This window comes from Notolepis coatsorum, assembly GCF_963971535.1.
Source record: "Notolepis coatsorum genome assembly, chromosome: 10".
Classification (NCBI taxonomy): domain Eukaryota; kingdom Metazoa; phylum Chordata; class Actinopteri; order Aulopiformes; family Paralepididae; genus Notolepis; species Notolepis coatsorum.
Genome location: NC_140174.1, coordinates 19018823 through 19024822, shown reverse-complemented (window position 1 = coordinate 19024822; position 6000 = coordinate 19018823).

Below are 6000 nucleotides of genomic sequence, written 5' to 3'. Positions count from 1 at the left end.
ATCCCTACCAGGGACTGCACTTTTATAGACAGGTCGTCTAGTGAGCGATTGTCTGTTGCTGGGGGTAGGCGGTCAATATGCCTTATCTCTTGGATTACGTAATCCCATATACGTCCATATCTCTGGTCCAGCGCTGCTAGAGCCGCGGTGTATGGGGTCGTAGAGGTGGCATAGGCTAGCGCTATATTGTGCGCTCGGGGTACTTTCAGGTGCTTCAGTAATATTGCATACTTGTGGCGTTCGTCAACGACATCCACCATCATTGTCTCTAAGCACATCCGGAGCTCCGTGTACTGTGCTCGATTCTCATGGGTGAAGTCTGGAAACGTCGGTGTGCCAATGTATGACGCCGTGGATGGCTGGCACATCGGTGAGCGTTGGGAGAGAGGCCTCCTAGGCGAGTCTCCTCTTGCGCCTCTCTGTGGGCTGGTACCGGCAGGGTACCATGGCCCGCTGGTCCAGGTGCTGTTCCTCGGGGCTGGTCGTGCGTCATGCTCACCCGTGAATAGAGTCGGGGGTCTGTAGCGCAGCGCCGCGGGGGTATAGCCTGGGCTGTACTGGACCTCCTGGTCCGGTGGAGTACTGTGCTGTCGTCGGGCTTGGTTCTCCTCCTCTCCCTCTTCTTCTTCTGTCAGGTCCTCTAGATCCTGTAGTCGTTTATTTAGCCTCTCCGCAGTGTATGCTGCTCCTTCCTTGTAGCTGGGTCTCGCTTGGACCGGTCGGGGAAGGGGGTCTGCGGGGGGTATAGGCTCTCTCTGGTGGTCAAGTTCAGGGTCGCTTGGTCGGTTAGGGGATGCTGCCCTTGACTGTTGTCTCGACGAGGCCCTTGAACCCCTGGCGGAGGGAGAGGGTGTTGCCCTGGTGATCAGCTGCTCCATTAGCTGCGCTTGTAGTCTGTCGCGCTCGGCTTGTAGTCTGTCGCGCTCGGCTTCGCGCTGGATGAGAGCGATGTCGCGCTCTGCTTCTCTTTGGGCACCGTCAGCGGCGCGCTGGGTGTCGGACCGGTCTCTTGCCATATTCTCTTCCGTCTGAAGGCGTCTCATCTCCAGGCGTATGTGCTCTTCTTCGCTCCGTTGCTGTGTTTGGAGTCGATCGCGTTCACCCTGAAGTCGATCGCGTTCACCCTGGAGTCGATCGCGTTCGGTAGAGGCTGTCAGGCTGACGAGGAACGCCTGTGACAGCATCCTCTCCGCCTCGCTGGGGGAAGACGCTTGTAGAGGTGAGCCGCTCCTGGCTGTCCTCGTTGGGGAGTCCTGGAGCTCTATCTCCTCGGCGCTCTCCTCATCTTGTTCCGTGCAGGGTTCCACCTCTGGAGGGTTGTCTTCCTCCCGGAGCTGGTCGGGGACTACTTCTTCGGTATTGGCGGGGGGTAAAGGCATGTCTGTTCCCTCCTGGTCCCCACCGTGAGCTTGGTCAGTTACATTAGAACCCACTAGGGCCTCTGTGGTCGGGGTAACCTGGTCGTTAAGGTCAGACATAATTTTACTTTCTACTTTTACCGCGTTTACCGTCTGTAGAAGGCTAGGTAGTTGACTGACAGCGTAATCCTCTAAGTACTGAGGTGTCTGTCGTCTGCGCCGCAGGCGTTCTACGTTAGGAGGACCGTTTCGTGGAGTGTTCATCATAGGCCATTTCAATATTAATAACACTATATTAATATTACACTAGTTACCCTCCGGCTCGAAGGACCAATTGTAACTGAGGGGTACAATTCCCTGACTGTATTGATAAGTATGGTATCATTAAACCACTACCGCTTGATGTACTTTAACTTCTGGCCATCCAGTACACGATATCTAAGTATGATGAACACTTTCCCACATATGAAACCAGGTCCACACAAATATAACAGTCGAAGGTTTAATATAGCAAAGGGTATATACAACATTCACTTAATTACATTTATGATTTGAATGCACTTGTAAGGCAAATGAGTATTCGTAGGCAAATCAACACTGAATGTCCAATCTCTGGTTACGCAGGAAGCAAGTATACAACCTGGTTCTTTAGGGAAACTATAGCGATGGTACTTAAGGATTATAGCGGGATACTAAAGGGGTCCTGCTGGTTGTAAGTCAGTAAGGGGGGGGGGGGGTTTGGAGAGCCGTCAGCTGCATCCCATCTGGCCAACGATTCCTGGGGAGAATTCAGGTACAGAAAACAGTGCCCGCAGGATCTTGATCCACAGATGAATACACTTGGGCCCTCTTGTAGACGGTAGCTGTAGGTCCACAACGAAGGAGAAGCGAGGCGGCCTCGGTCTGGGTTGAGCGCCGTCTCACCTGGGCTCCTCTCGGGGGTAATTCCAACACTCACTGGCGTTGGCTGTTATCCGCTCCACAAATCAAAGCACCCAAAGCAAATAGATATTCCATGCCGTATAGGCTCAGCAGTCGTCCGGGTAGGTAATCCAATGTGCAGGTCCACTCGTCCTCGCCCAGAACTCCTCGGATGAAAGCACCACGCGTGGTCTGCCCAGCCTGGTTAAGACTCTAGATAACGCGAGGAAACGATGGGGGTGCTGCTCACTTTAGAACTTTAACCGAACGATGCACCATACATAATAGACTATTATTACTTAATAGAAATACGTCCCACTCGACGGTACAGTGCCAAACTATGACAATTCAGCTATGAATTTACACGAGGTCTCAATGCCTATTCTGGGGCCAAAATAGGCCATACTGCACCACACGTGGGTCGTGGGTGAGGCTTCACGTCTGTTACTAGGTTGGAGGGTAAAGGACTAATGGACTAAAAGAAGGTTCTACTTTACTTGCGCCCTATTTATATGCACAGTGAACAAATAGTACCATTCGTATTTCGGTAGCCGTATTCCTACGCGGAACCGGGGCTAGTTGGGACATGTTCGTCGGCACTATTGAACTTGACTCAAGGGGCCTGTCTGCTGGCGCCAGGTTCTTGTCCAATGAGAGAATGAACTATTATGGGCTGTAGTAGACTAAAGGGATATTCAGTGTATATGTACAAAGAATATACAAGGGATATCAAACGATATACAAATACTATTAAATATATATCCATAAATAAATATATATATTCGGTTTAATCTGATCCTTCACAACAGTATCTGAGTCTGGCAAATACTGATTTTGGATTACTTTAAGTCCCTCACAGGCCCATAATTTAAATGATGCATCAGCTCTGCCTGGAGCAAAAAACTCATTACCCCACAACGGACTAAACTCTGACAGTGGATGTGGTTCTTCTAAATGTTTCTTTACATCATACGATATCTTTATCATGTTTTACTATTGGGTTTCTATTTTTTTATGTAGTTTTCTTACTGTATCTGAATACATATATTGTGGAAGGGGTTTATTTCAGACCTTGAGATTCCATTCAGTCCAATGAGGAACATTATCTGGTGAAAAATAAAACATAATAAACCTCAGTTGCACAGCCCAGTAGTACCACATTAGGTTTGGGCATTTCAAACCGCCTCGATCATATGCTAAGTACAACAAAGTCAGATGCAGTCTTGACCTCCTGTTATTCCATATAAATCTCAAAAATGCTTTCCTTAGCCGCAGCTGGGTGGCGCAGCGGACATTGCGCTCGTCACCAATGCAAGAGACACCGGGTTCGAATCCGGCTGTCGGCGTTGCCTACGGCTTGGGCCGGCCGTCATACTAACTCAATTGGCAGAGTTAGCGGGTGGACGTCGATGGGTGGTAATCTGGACGTTGTGGACAGCGACTCCTACAGGTCGGTTCGGGGACGCCTGCACAGCAGAGACAGGAAATGGCGGGGGTAGTGTGAGCCTCCCACACGTTACACCTCGCCAATGACAGTCCGCGCTGGCAGGTGAAAAGATGGGACAGGCTGCCTCCTCGTGTATCAGAGGGGACACGTGATGCAAGGCTTCTATCCTCCCTACAACTGACCAGTGGGGGGCATATGCGAGCAACGTTCAAGACAGGGGAGGGAGGAATTGGCACAGCGAAATTGGGATGGGAGAAAAATAGAAAAAGAGGAGAAAAAGTGGACCAAAAAAATAAATGCTTTCCTTAATCTTGCGAAGATGTCTATAGGTGGAGGCAGAGGAATGTTTTGGAATAGGTAGAGTAGCTTTGGCAGTATATTCATCTTTAGTATATTTATTCTCCCAACTATGGATATTGGCAGTGACATCCATCTCTCAATTGACTCATTAATTTGAAGCATCACAGGGGTTCATAGTTAGCGTCAGCCACATGCTCTAGTCTAGGCATGATCTGCACCCCTAGGTACGTAAATTGTTCCACGACATTGAATTGGACTACCTCAGGGATAGGGTTCCTTCTCTCATATGCATTACGTATTAAAATAGAAGATTTCATATTGTTCACTTTATAGCCTGAGGTATCGCCGAATACTTTTATTAACTGTAACATGGCCGGGATTGATCTATTTAAATTTGACATGTATACAATTTTATCATCTGCATATAGGGAAATTCTATGTTCTGTCTGACCTACCGCCACCCCACAATATTCCGGGTGTGTGCATATTTTTATTGCTAGAAACTCTATCTCTAACGTAAACAATAAGGGAGATAACGGACATCCTTGTCTACAACCTTTACTGATCTTTATTGGCCTTGAGATATTCCTATTTGTTAATATCTCCGCAGTAGAGTTCTTATGTATTACTTGGACCCATTTTATAAAGTTGTTCCCACACCCGAAGCTTTCTAGAACTTTGAACAGATAGGGCCATTGGATCCTGTCGAAGGCCTTTTCTCCATCTAGTGTCTGGTCAAAGTCAAGGTCAAGGTCAACTTTATTTATATAGCACATTTGAAACCAACCGAAGTTGTACCAAAGTGCTTCACAATATAACACAGAGAAAATACTAAAAATACAATATAAAAACTGAAAAATACAAAAAAAAAATATATATATATACAAAATACAGTATACACACAACCAGAAGCTGCAATACATTAAAACAATATAAAAAAAACTAAGAAATACAAAAAATTACAAATACAGTATAAACAAAATCAGAAGATGCAATACATTAAAAACAATCACGACACGACCAGGGATATATGGCTTACTAAGCCTCAAAACGCCAAAGAGAATAGGTGAGTCTTTAGCTGAGCCTTAAACTTTTCTAGGGTCTGAGCAGACCTAATTTGTAATGGAAGACTGTTCCACAATTTACGGGCAGCCACTGCAAAGGCTTGGTCACCTTTTGTTTTTTGCCTAGACCTTGGGACATCTAAAAGTAATTTATTTGATGACCTTAGTGCTCTAACTGGGGTGCAAACATGGAGAAGTTCAGCTAGGTACTGAGGGGCCAGACCATTTAAGGCTTTAAAAACAAACAACGCCATTTTTAAATCAAACCTGAAACGAACAGGGAGCCAGTGCAGGGAAGCCAGCACTGGACTGATGTGCTCACGCCTCTTAGTGCCAGTCAAGAGACGTGCAGCAGTGTTCTGCACTAGCTGCAGGCGTCGTAAGGAGAGCTGGTCGAGACCCACATATAGAGCATTACAGTAGTCCAGCCTTGACGATATGAACGCATGGATGACCCTCTCCAGGTCTTTGGGAGATAGGTAGGGCGTTACCTTTGCCAGGAGCCTTAGTTGAAAGAAAGAGCCTTTAACCACAGACCCAGTCTGGTGCTTCTTTATTAAAATACCTGTAGATGAAATTCAGTACCCTTCTTACATTGTGAAAGCCTTGCCTATCCATTATAAATCCATTTTGATCTTGGTTGATAATATTTGGTAGTACTGTTTGTAGAAGTCTTGCCAGTACTTTACATATTGTAGGAGTGCAGTAATAAAAGCACAGACGGAGTCGCTTTCCGATGCAAAACAAAACAGATTTATTACACACTCTACTGTCGCACTAACAACGCTTGCATTCCATATTCACTCGTCTCTCTTAATGAATGTGTTAACATATTTGGCAATGGGGCGACAATAATGTATACAAGAGGCATGGTATTCTATCTTTGGCCTAGCTCTGCTGGCAGCGGTTT